Here is a 13,831-nt window from a genome sequence, read left to right as displayed (position 1 = left end):
AGCAATGATCAGAATTATTATCTGTATTCTCTTCAGTAGCCTAGATAAAATTATTTTGCAGTTGAAATTCTGCCTCTGCATCCCCAAAACGTTGCAATAAATGGGCAGACTGAATTAAGACTGAATGGGCATAGCATCTCAGTCAATTTATTTTCCTTGCATGTGTTCCTCAGGAACAGAATTAAGGTACGTGGAGCAGCCAGGTGCCCTGTAAATTTAGAACATCATAATTCCAGACTCTTCATAAAGTGATTTTCACAGACATTAAATTCACACAGTTAGTTTAAAAAGAATACCCTGCCTTTTCATAAAATTTCTTCTGTATTTTTATTAAATGTCTGAGTGGATTTTTTCAGCAAGTTTTTTTTTTTTTTTTTCAGTACGAATTAGCAGCTTTCAATATGGTTAAAAAACATTTGTAGGGTTTTTTTGGCAGAACTAAATAACGAACTTATTTCAAGTTTGCCTTGAAATAATAATTCTAATGCGTTAATCAACATAGATACTGGAATTCTTCATGCATAATATGATGCCTGGAATTAGTTAAATAGCAGCACTACAATAATATCTATTTTGCTAATATAATGTTTGGTTTTTTCTTTCTAAAATCCAGTTGATTCAAAAGATCACACCAAACCAGAAAAATGCTACCTAATCTGTAATGCACAATTTAACCCAGTGCAGAACTTTGTCAGGCCTATAATATTCCTAAGTATTTGGGTGACTGTCATGAAGGAGGCAAAATTTCAGCTGTAAAAATGGCTTTACAGAAAAATGGTTATAGGTTAGTAACCTGGCAAAGTAGGTTGTAAGTGATGTATATGGCTTCTGTGCAGATTTCTCAGATGGAACCTCATCCTGGATGGAGAGTCGCCCTTTTGCCCAAGTCATGCAATAAACTCATCAGAATAATTTTAACTTCTGTGTAGTCAGGAGGACAAGCTGGATGCAGACTAGAAAGTACTGATCAAGTTTGTTGGTGGAAAAAAATAGACCTGTGAATTCATCAGCTACTTTCCTATTCATTCAGAGAGGCATATGCACTCTGGGAATTTCAGACACCAATAACATTGATAAAATGACTCTGTCCTGGAGAGGAAGGTACTCCTAGCCTCTAGTAGCCCCTCCAAGCATTTGTTCAAGCTGTTCCTTGGGCCTGAAGTAATGCTTAAGCCAAAATGATAGAACCTCTGTCAGTGTAATCAGTTGTACTCATTTGTATTGCTGTGAAGCAGTTTTACACTTACAGCAACAGTGCAATCTGGTTTCATTCTGAGTGCTGTACTATGATGTCAACACTTGCCATACCTCTGGACAGGCACGAATCAACACCTGGCTTATCATGTTTCAGGACAGGTGCATAAACTTTGCTTGAGTGACAGGACTCTGGTTCTCCTTTCTCCTTTTTCCAGTTAATATTCCATCATATATGTAGATGAATGTCCTGAAAATCGTTAGGAGTTTCCACAATTCCCTTGGGTTAAATCTGGCGGTGAATGTATGTCATCCTTATTTAGGTAGTTCTCAGCTAAACCAAACAAATTTTTTTGCCCAGCTCAAAGCTGGGTATAATTTACAAGGCCTGGCTGGAAGTGAAAACCGAAGTTCTAAGGCCTGCTGTTTGGTTGCACTTAAGAGAGATCTAAAATATACAGACCAAGATCCCAGTGTATTTACAGTTTAGGTGAGTTAGATGACTGGTTAGATCACAACAGTGAATAGTGATTTTTTTTTTTTTTTCCCTCCTTGAGGAACTGTCATTTAGGGAAACTTATTGGGGTTGTTTTCTAATTTTTTTTTTTCTCCCTTACGTCCTTCATGAGCAAACTTTTAAGCCTCAATTAACTGCATAAAGTTTCTCTGAAACACCTCAGTTTCCAAGCAGGCATCAATATTGCTAAGAAATAATTCAGAGGCATCTGCAATTTTCCTGATGAAGGCAATTTCATACTCCTTTAAGGGAGGATAGGAGCTTCTTTCCAGAAAGACAAATTCCAGAAGGTGGATTGGGCAATTTTGAGATAGGTGCTGTGGTAGTGACCGCTTTTCTACTTAATAAAACCAAATTCCCAGAAGGTAAGTGCTTTCTGACCTTTCCCAGACGGATCCTTTCAAAGCAGATTTGAAGAAGCACCTGCTCATACCATTTACACTGAAAGTAAAGACAGTAGTGCTGTCATTAGAATGCATCAATAATGTGTGTTGTCTGGTTATAAGATAGTAAATTCAAAGAATGCTGTGTCGACATATGGGGAGGAAAAATTTTCTCTTTTATGTGGTATCTAATTAAGGGCACAATCCTGCACCCTTTGTGCCCTTAAAACTACTAAGGATTTCACTGGAATTTGAGGCAGCACACAGTATGCATCGTAACATGCTACAAGGGCTGTACAGATCTTAAGTGAAAAAAAGACACTGTAGTAGGGCAATTTGACTGAAAAAAAAATGGAGTTTTTTTCCCCAACATTTGTGGTATGCAGCACTTTCTGTAATGTAAGATACCTTCAAACTACATTGTGTATTATCATAAAAAAAACACACTGGCTAGAAATGTTTTCAAACTTTCACTCCCTTTTGATATCAGGCATTGCTTTCCACTGAGTCCTTTGTGTATTCTGAATGTCTGGAAGCCAAAATATTTTGTTTTAACTCCCACTCTATAGTATTTCCCAGCTGTGTACTTATATGGTGTAATAAAAGGATTTAACAAATGGGAAATAGCAGCTGCATTTGGAAATTCCCTTTGTGCTCCCTTTTCATTTGACAGATTCAGCAATGTGTAGCAACTGTAACGTCAGACCTGTAATGACTTACACTGCAAGTATCGTATCACCAGCCAATTTGATGTTACAGTGGGGAGAAAATAAAACAACCAAAAGATTTCTGTAATTTCATATCGCTGAGCTGAAGAGATTATAGTTATATTTCTAACTGTAACTTAATATAAAAATACCTGGACATATGGGTATTTATTGCTGCATGTAGTTCTACTAGAAAATAGAGTCTGTTTTAGGCTGAGGGTATCTGTTTGCTGCACTAAACTGTAGGGAAGAGGGCAAGGTGGTACTAAGATAATGAGGAAAGTATCCTGCTTTCTCCCATGGACAGGCAAGAAGAAATACAGTCACATTTTTAGATTGCATCCAAAACCTGGCTCTTTTCAGGGAGCAGACTGAGAGAGGATGTGGGGGGGAAGGCAACAATACTTACTTTTGTTAAGTGTAATCGTAACTGAATTGCTGTCTCCGAATAGTTTATTTACTAGTGAATACATAAAGAAATGGAGAATCATAATGTGTGCTTTTTTCACTGGGGAACCAGGAATGATCCTCATCTCCATACAGAGCCCCACACACCTTGTGAGGTAAATCAGGAAGGTTTTGTATTTTTTCTCTGAAGTATCAGGAGAAAGCAGTGCCAACAAGACAAAAAATTAGATGGACAAGTGGCCTTGATCTTCTTTGAGGAGTGAGGTGGTGTGTTCCCAGGCTGTAAAGGCTAGATGTGGGCCTTGTGAACAATACATTTGAGCAGCTTTAACCTAATGAAATCCGGAATCTTTCTCCAAAACACAGAATTCCACCCCCTGGTCCCCAACAGTAAAAAGGAGAGAGTGGCAAATTCTGTTCCCCTCCCCAGCTCCAGTATAACAGTCTGGTAACAGACAAGGTTTGTGAAGAACTCGTAGCTACTGTGCTGATCACTATACATAATGGTGTATCACTGCGATGGTCACCACACTCTTCCCACTGGTGTTCCTCCCCTGCCTACCACTACAGGGTAGCTGTAGGCAGTGTGTGCATGCACAGAATGAGGGCATCCACATCTTTTTGCACTGCTGGTACTTGAAATAACACAGTGAGAGACTCTTACAGGGATCCACAGCAGCAAGTCAGATCTAAAGGATGGGTGTTATTTTCCTGTACCTGAGGAAGAACAAACACATATACATATACAAATTAATTACATCCAATATATGCTGTGTTTCCCTATACGTTATGTAACATCACTTAAAGACCCCTTGGGTTTAGAAATGAAACATATCTCATTGGATTTTATCTCAAATGGCAACGTTAACGTGTATTTTGTAAATGTCAAGTCTCTGTCTTTTGTTGTCTTCTTGCCAAAAGAGTGAAAGGCATGCTACCTTTCCACCATGTCTGCACGTACATCTCTGCAGTACTGATAGTGGGTTTCTATGTGCAGCAGGAATCACTTAAAATCACCAAGTATCAAGTTTAACTTTCTATAGCTTTAGCAAAACTACTGGCATCACAAAGGCAGAAATAGGCGGTATCCTGAAGGCCTTAACGTTTCAGTGCTTACTGTGTCTACATAAAACAAGCACAATCCTGTCGCTCCCCCACTTCCCTTGTTATTAACTTCTCTTGTTGAAAGTTCTTCCCTTTAAGAAAAATGAACTCAGGTTTTTAGGAAAGATCACTGAAAAATGTTTAGACATGCTAAACACTGTGAATTTGTTTTTATATAAATTCATGGCTTCAAATTCTCAAAAGTTACATGTTTTGAAATTTTATTTTTAGTTCATTTACAGGCTGGATACAAGCATATAGAATGCATCAAATATAAATGCCCCAAACTCTGGCAGTTCTGTATCTGCTAAATTGCTGTTTATTTATATGTAAAAATATGAATTTTGTGATGATAGAAAGCAGTTCTGCTGTGCTTGTGATATTATTTCTGCATGCCAGGTAGTGCATCAGAATTTTTATCTAACTAAGGAGATAAATACCTTCATATGTAATTGCACGGGTATGAAGTTTTGGCTGAAACTGAAGGGTGTGAAAAAGCAGATGATATGATATTTTATTTTTCCATAAAATAGACTTCTATGAGAAATATATTGCAGAAAAGATGATTAAAATAATTTTTTTTCAAGAGTGTTGTGATTTGAAAAGCATTCAGGTATGCGCTTAGCTTGACTTTATTAGGACTACCAACAACTGTAATGTTCAGAACACGTCTAAAGGTTTGAAACATTAAGGAGTTAGTTTTACTAGCTTCACCATAAAAAGATGTTTACATTTCATATTAAAAATAATAAAACAGTTCCCTAAAAATGTGCAGGATAATGTGCTTAATGGGAGTGGTGAAATACAAAATTGACTTTATTTGAAGAAGAATCAAATAATTGTTCTTTTTGTTATGTCTCTTATATTTGTGTTATTTTCATTTTGACACTGTACAATTTTTTTTCAAAACTCACAGTCTGTTTTAAACCTTTCCCTGTCTTCTAGGGTGAACTGTGTTTAAATAGACTTAATCATCACCTGAATTTTTCACGAAAGAGTTGTAGGTTATGTTCAGCTAAACCTGTAGTTATTTTAGTCCTTCCTCATATTGTAACATGTCCAATTTTTTTATAAAGCAATTTCTAAAAAGTTTTTAATTCACTTCTGTATATTGACATGAATTTTTTCAAAAGTAGAAGCATTAACACACTCTAAATTGTTAATTTATTTTTTTTTTCCTTGGGCAAGAAGGAATCAGGTATGCATGCTGATTAACACACTCCAGTCATTAACATGTGATTATGTGGGCTGCATATTGAGCACCTGCCAAAAGATAAAATCCAGCACTTTACTACATCTGTGCAAGGACTTTTTGCATTTCTTTTGTACTTTGACAGCTCAAGAAAAAACACACTTTGGTATCTTTGTTCAGCATAATAAAACTGTGTACATAAAATGTCTTCGTGGAGGAAGGAAAGATACTACATGTATTTATTTTAATCTTTGAGGCCATGAAAAATCCAGGGACTGAGACACAGCACCAAGTGTAATATGAATCTCCTAATGTACTGTATCGCTGATTTTCACATACAGTTTACAACATTCCTGCATGTTTATAAGGATTATCTGTTCTGGGATTCAGCCAATGTTATTGTAATTCACAACAGTTTTATGTGATACCTTTATGTCTCATAAATGTCTTATTTTTATTTCAGTCTTCCAAATGTTTCATCAGTGTTTACCTTAAAGAAATACAAGTACTCTATGCAGCAGGCTGGCTTCCTGCATGTGTTCATCTGCAAATGCTAAAAGGGAAACATAAAGCATGTAATATATGTCATGTAACTACATGCAGTGAAGGATTTCCATGTGCATTTGATATTGCTGAAAACGTAAATACAAATTTTATTTTGATATTTACAATAGATCTAGTTATAAGTCAGACAACTAAGACGACCTAATAGGGGGAAGCTGGATATATACAAAGTTATCTGAAATATCCAAGCCACACAATCCTTGTTTTATTTGGCAGATTCTGACAAGCATACCTCACAAAATATGTGTCTTTATTTACCCAAAAGGTAAACAGTGCTAATCAGCTGGGACTGATCACAGTGCATCTTCAGTTTCAGTTTAGATGAAAATATAGGTCTAAATACTCATACTGGAAATGGTTGTGCATCACTTTTTCCTTAATAAGCATTTAACCAAAGTCTAGGGCATAAAGTCTCAATGTGGTGATTTACTACCAAACCTAAACACCATAAGTTAGGACATATGGTATTTGGACGGTTAAGGAAATCCTTAGCATCTGACTCTTGCAAAAGCACACATGAGTGTATGCATGTCATTTGTGGGTGAGTTGATTGCCATACAGAAATGGTTGTGCATTGTATTTAATAATTTTGAGGTGATTTTCTGTTCTGGAATGGAGCAAAATGGCTGTCAACATTTTTCACAGATTTGCTCGTCTGTAAAGCGAAGGGTTTAAATCACGTAGCTGAAAAATTGTAAACTTCTGAAATCTCTCTACCCAAAAGCTGGTGTACCTGGCTTCATTTAGTTTGCTCCAACAACTGAGTATGAAGGGACTGCTGCAATTAAGTTGTCATATTTTACATCAATCAAAAAGTCCCTGCCTATTACTTCCAAACAGGTATCTATTCCTGCAGTGGCCTTTTCGTGTCATGTATGCCTGACTGTTACGTCATCTCATTTTTAAACCTCTGATCTAAACTAAAGTTATCTTCCTCTTTTTTTTCTTGTTTTAACATATTGTTTCTTGCCTTAGAGCTTATGCTTACTCTTGTATTGTTTCTAGACGTTTTTAGATGCGTGTGAAAATGGAATACAAGGCTTTTACAGATTGTAGTCAGTCTATACTTTGGCAGTGAAATCAGTGTAAGTTTTACCAGAGCAAACGCTGAGTTAAAGACTTGAGGTTTTATTCCATTACTTGCCATTTGCCCTCCCACTAGCATAATTTGCTGAGACTTTACAAATTATGTCCTCTCAATAGCTCATAGCAGTCATTCTTAAGCCTTGGATTTAAATAAATCTTTCTTAATAAAACTTTTGTGTTTTTTTAATCGGATGAGAATTGGAAATGATCATTTAGATTTTTAATTTCTCTTAATTCTATTTAATTAAATTCCTCAAAATGGGAAACCTTATTTAATGTAGTGATTGGAAATGATTTTGTAAACATTTGCTTTCATTATATGTTAACTCCAGACTAGTTCCAAGTGCCAGCATGCCTCTAGTACTTGGAATCAAAATCACTCTGGATATCCAACTTTCCTGGGGTGTTTACATGTGTCCCATTCAATGCAGAGACAGATAAATATCCTTTTATAACAGAAAAGCCTCATCCACATGGAAATAAGCAATTCAGCTAACACATTTTATGTTAGTAATATTTGCTTTCTACTTCTTGGCCATTCATCCTGTGGTTTAGTTGAACTTACAGGAACAGTTTTCTTGCTGGCTATTGAATAGGGTTGCAGTTGTCAACTTTCAATCAGAGTTGATGGTAGTTATTTTTTGATTGCTAACTAACACAGTCACCCTGATTTTTACAGCCCAGAGTTTCAGTTCCCAAGTTTTCCTCTTTTCTCATCTTCAGGGACCGTCTCTCTTTGAGACAGAATCTCTCCTCCCTGCATGAAACTTAGATACCACCATAACGGGATATCTCTTTGTCTCATGTCCCTTTATTAAAATCCTCAGCCTCATGCGCTTCCCCCTTCTAAGGCTCCTGACCACAGAATTCAGTTCACCAGGCTGTTGGTCTGTCCTTAACCCTTAGGAGGATCCCAAAGAGAGATCTGTCTGAAGCCAGATCTCCACTCATGATTGTGGAGTCCCCAAACTGATACGTTACTTCCCAGCCACCTTATTCTGTACTTTGGCCATTAGGAGAAGGAGCAGGAATATTGAATCTTGGTTTTAGCCTACGATCTTTCATCGATAGAGCTGCCATTTTATGTGTGTTTGTTCTATTTTTGAAGTGAAAGGTCTTCATAGAAGGTGACACAAGTCGGCTTATGATTCGGGTTGCAGCTATTGCTATAAACGTTATCTTCCCAATCTGAAAAATACTGGGTCAGCTTTCAATACCCTTATTTACATCACTTACAGCAGTACTCCCCCATCTGTCCTGCTAAAACCAGTGGGACCACTGATGGGAAAGTGAACTATTTAAACTGTTAGACTCTAAATACACAAGAAAAAATGTATTTTTACACTAACAGGAAAATTACGATTATTTGTTCAATCCCTTTTCAACAGAGACATCTATGAAAGTATAAGCATTTCCCTTCCTTTGCACAGAAACTAAGCAGCTCTCTTTTTGAAGAACTTTGCCAATGTAACTTGTGAAATGTAGTGAACGTAGATGGTAAAAAATTATTTTCTCAGAGTAAGAGGCATGCTGAAATATCTCTACGTATTAATGTAACAGTTTTACAGGAATTATTATGGAGTGTGAAGAATATCCCATATATGTAGTCACAAAGAGTCCCTGTCTTTCTTTATACCAAGCCGTTGTTTGTAATTACTCAGAATTGTTTCTGTTGTTAGCAAAACTAGACTTCAGCCATTCACAGAAGCTCTAAAAGGAATGGCCAACAGGCCACTTATTGTTTACACCAGGCAGCCTGAAAAGCTGATGAGACCAAAGGACACTGTTGCTGGACCACATATATTCACAGCAAACTTGGGATTGGTTAGAGAAGTACACTGCCCCTCTAACACGAAAAAAGGCCAAGGGAAGACCTAGGAAAGCTCTTACCATATTGCACTGGAAATCTTAATGTTTTCTCACTGGCATATGATAAGGGGGATAGGTAGATGTTTTAGGGGTAAGTAAAAGTATGATTTCATGCATGGGCTACCTATCCCTGAGTAAACCCCGCATAGTATTTTAGTATTCATGCCTTGCTAATTTCTGGGTTTCTGTCTTTTGTGCATTTATTTACTTTTCTTTGTTTTCTCCACTTTGAAACCTAATCCTTATATTTTAATGACTCTTTGTAGGTGTTTAATCTGTTATAATAGGGACATTTTGTCTAAACACTAAGCACAATGGGTTGAGTGATCTGTAATAAATATTTGTCTGTGCTAATGGGCTGGTGAGGAAATGTATACAGGAAAAATGACCTTTATTTACCATGGTGTTAAAAACCAACATTTCAAAAATAGTTTTGTCCCTGCTGAATAGTAAGCAGCTGGAATAGTGGTCCAGACTGAGTTTCTATCTTCAGCTGCTGAGTAGTAAGATTTTCTGGTTCAGTCATCTCTGCAAATACATACCTCTTCAACATAAAACACTTTTACATCTGACTGAGTAAGGCAAAGAAGAAAGCTTAAGATGTAAGATCATCATAAGTGTTATTCCTTAAGCGGTCAGATTCATGCCTAAATCTCTGTAAGAAGCTGTCTTCAGATTTTATTGTTTGCCAGTTATTAAGGGCTAGTCTGGAAACACCACATTGTGGTGGGCAAAAGTCCCTGGGCAGTAAGACCCTCGCCTATTCTGGTATGGGCATAAGCAGTTGTCCTACAGTTATCCAGTATTAGTGTGTGGGTGGGAAGGTAGTTTCATAAGTCTAGCAACGGTACGATGGGATCCTGAGCAATCTGCACCAGATGTCATTTTGGATCAGACTGAGAAGAAACCCACTTTGCTATGTTATCTTTAGTAAGCAATGCTTTTACCTAACACTTTCTGTTAGGACTGAAATAAAAATTTTACACACATCGCTTTTTCTTAAATTTCTTCTTTTCTAAGCACTCTGTTCTTATTAGAGGCAAAATGTGCTTCGGATTGACATAATCTTTTGATATTGACACTTTATTAATGTGTCAATATTGTTCTATTTCTTGACTGGAAATTGAATTAATCTGAATGTAGTCAAGATTAAAAATGTGTAGGGTTCACTGTGATTGAATTTCATCAATGTTGGATGAAGAAGCATGCTCTGTGTTAAGTCTTCTTTCCATGGACTAGAGTTTGCTATTTATCTTATCATAAGATATTCCCTCCCCCCGCCCCCAGTGGAAATCACTGAAATCAGTAAGAATAGCATACCTTGAAAAATGCACCTTTCAAAGGGACTGTCATGTGTTGAAGGTATTATTTCAAGTTTAGACATAAAATGCCATTTTACAGAATTTCGTGATTTTTTACTCTAGAATTCATGGATGTATCGGTTACTCGTGAATTATGTAGCTACTGGATGAATCTGGACACCAGGCTGTGTCCAAATACATTATGCGGACGTTCATATCAGTCATATTCTGTTGCCTATTTTCTTGTTATCAGTTTTGCTGAGAAAAGTTGGCTTACATGGAGAATTTTCATCAGTGCCGACAGATTACTCAGCTGGATTTTGCAAAGGAAAAATATTTGAATTGGTCCTGGCTAGGCCCTTGTCTTTGCGTTTTCTTCCATGCTCTTGGAAAAAGCATGAAAAATAACCTTTAACAGCATCCTTTCCTTCTTCTCTTCAGGTCAAATGAACTGGGGCTTCCTTATTCTTTAAAAGGTGGCTGCGTAAAGCTTCTCTAGGATATGATCTCTTTTATTATTGAATCCTCCCATATTCAAAAGGACCAGCTTCTCCTTTCCTAACAATGAATTTATTTTCTTGTTCTGTCATAAGAAGCATGGGGGTCCTTTCCATTCCGGACTTCAGATTTTCTAGTGAGAGTACCTTATGCATTAAAGCAAGAGGACCAACAAACTTGTGGGGATGATATGCCTCTTCTCTCAGACAACGCACGTGATCCCCCAGGCTCTTTTCAGAGGAAATCTGAGGCATGAGGCCATATTTCCAGTTACATTAGGAGGGTAGCTGCATGCTGCTTATGAATGTCAGTGCAGATTAATTTTTGATAGTCAGGACTGCATCAGATGTGTGTGATAGTTGCAGTTGTGGTCGTGCAGTGGGTGAGGTGCTAGGACATAAATGTGATCTGTTGGTTTGCAAAAGATTGTAAGGTCCACCAAGCAAATTAAAATCCTTCATAAGTATGCTGCAACCTTTTTTCGATTTGCAACGAACTGAACACTGCAGTAATAACTTCCCTTCGAATACAGTTGAGTCACCTTTCTAGAGAAAAATAGAACAGAAATGCTTCCCTTGCCCCACTGCTTTTTTATCTGTCTGGTTTGCTGTGAATGCGAGGTCAATATAACCTGTTCATATGGCTGGAATAAAAAAGAAAGCTGCCAACAGTAGATACATAGGAGTAAAAATGTATATTCTGACTGTGTAGCTATAAAATTTCTTCTGAAGCCTTTTTAAAGTTTCATTTTGGCTGCATTTTATTTGTAGATTATTCACAAATTTATCTAGAATCATAGAATGGGAATTGGGTTTGTTTCTTGCAGATAAATGTACATGCAGCTGATTTAGATTTTTCTAGCTGAGTTCTGCTATTATTAGATAAGGTATTTACACTGGACTGGTCTACTGTTGCTCCGTTTGCCCATTTAATCCTTTGAATGCCTTTCAGTTTGTGCAGTTCTTCTGAATCCTCAGCCACTCTTTTTAACCATTTCTGATTCCAGAAAAAGATGGGCCTCAGAAAGTCATCCTTGCTGGGTTTCTTAGAGTGCCAATTCAGATAATACACTGCAGGTACATTAGGCATTTAGTAACCCCAATGCTATAGCTGTAGGGCCAGACAGAACCAAAAATATTAGAGATACCTTTTATTCTTTTCTTTTTATTCTACATTTTAATTCCCCATAAAACTGACAATATAAGACACAATTAGTTGGACAGACGCTCATTCTCGCAAAGGCTGTCGTTCTGCCTTTATCCATAAACATGCGTCATTTGCATGGAGTTTAAACTTGTCTTATCTTCCCTGTGGAAGCTGCAGTGTTTTAGGCAAGGAAAAGAAGTGTGGATGTGCAGCAAAGGAACGTTGTGCTGGACCACGTGTGTGTCCAGATGAGGGTGGAGACAGGGTATCAGGAGGAAGGCCATTCAGTCATTTCTACTTGCTTCACAGATTATCTTATCTTCTCATTTCCAGCCTAAACAATAGATTTAGTGTGCCTTTCTGAGAGCGTGAAAAACCCTGTATTGAGCCTGAGGGATATGCTTCATCTACTCTAAGAAGATGTTGCTTTCTTGAGAACAAACTCCTTTAAAATTACTATGTTGCTCTTATACTGTAGTCTTCAAAGGTAAAAATGCCATTGTTATATAGTATTAATTCTTCATTGAAGCAAAGTATTATAGAAATTTAAGTTTTAAATTTGAGAAATATCAGAAGATGCTTTTTTCATCTCCATTGTAACTTAGACCAAATTTTAAGAAAAATGCAAAGTAGTTTTCAGAAACAATGGAAGATAAGAGAGTGATCCTTTCCTAAAGGTAACTAAATAAGTTCAGTTCTGTACCTGTTCTGTGTAAGATATTGTTGTCCTTTGTGATGTTTGATTCTTTAATGAGTACAAATGGATGGAATGAAAATTTTTTTAATGTTTGATAAATGAAAAAATGAAGGCAAAGGTTTTTTTTTCCCCCATGCCACCTCTCTTTCTGTCTCCTCTTACAAAAACGCCCGTAACTCCTACTGTGTTGACAGGGGTGCTGCTAGGGCTGGGATGTGATAGCGTCTTCTTCGTTTCCTATCTTAGTGAATAAATATGTTTTCAACATCACTAGCAAATGCTGCCTCCTCCTCCAGTGGCAATGATGGGGTTGTGCTGATCGTATACTGCTGTGCTGGGTGACAATTTGTCACCACCACCTTCTATGCAGTCCACAGCCCTCCGTTACCACAGTTACTCATTGTTGGTGTTACTCCTTCTGTTACATTGCACAGCTACTTCTTAATCCATTCAAGGCTGAAACAAACATTTATGACTGATGTTGCCGATGGTTGATGATTTCTAGTGCATCTTTCTTCAGACCTTGGTTCACCCGGGACACAATTTTCTTTAGTGCTCTGTAGCTGTGTGTTTTCAGCTCATAGAGTAGTTGAACTATTATGGTTTGTGGGGAACGCTATGCATTGAGAGCATGATTTTTGATAGAACTATAAATTAATCTCTGAATTCTTAAATATATTGCTGCTATTACTATTACTCTTTAATTTTAAAGAAAATCTGTTTTATGGCATCAAATATACACACTGCCATTTCTAGGCATACCATAAGCAAAACCCCTCTATTTTTTAGCCATGATGTTTAGCATTCCTAGCCTGGCACTATTAGAAATTAAAATAGAATAATAATTTTGGAAAGGGAAGTATGCAAGAAATTCCCATTGTTGAGTTTTTGAGGGCAAACTGAAGAATTTGTGTTCTCTTTACCTGAAAGACTGAAAGCAGAGATGCAGCAAATGTTGCATCTATGGTGGGGAGAATGAGAAGTCTGAGCCAGAGAAATCCACAGAGGGCTTGACTGTTGGGTGATATCACAGAACTGAGGAGAACAGGCATGGCTTGTTGTTTTTTGATGCCTTTGGTTTTTATTTTTTTAGCTTACTGCTCAAATATTATGTGTTATTTATTGACAAGGGAGAAGAACCCTTTTTACTTCTGTTTCTCTGTTT

General features: G+C 37.1%; 1 protein-coding gene across 13 annotated transcripts in view; it reads left to right on the top strand.

Moving 5' to 3' along the window:
• Positions 1 to 13,831, top strand: part of SOX6 (SRY-box transcription factor 6) — a 375,823-nt gene that overhangs the window by 142,372 nt on the left and 219,620 nt on the right. The window lies entirely within an intron of this gene.

The sequence above is a fragment of the Falco cherrug genome, chromosome 10, assembly GCF_023634085.1.
Source record: "Falco cherrug isolate bFalChe1 chromosome 10, bFalChe1.pri, whole genome shotgun sequence".
NCBI lineage: Eukaryota > Metazoa > Chordata > Aves > Falconiformes > Falconidae > Falco > Falco cherrug.
This window is presented reverse-complemented; position numbering and strand designations above follow the sequence as displayed.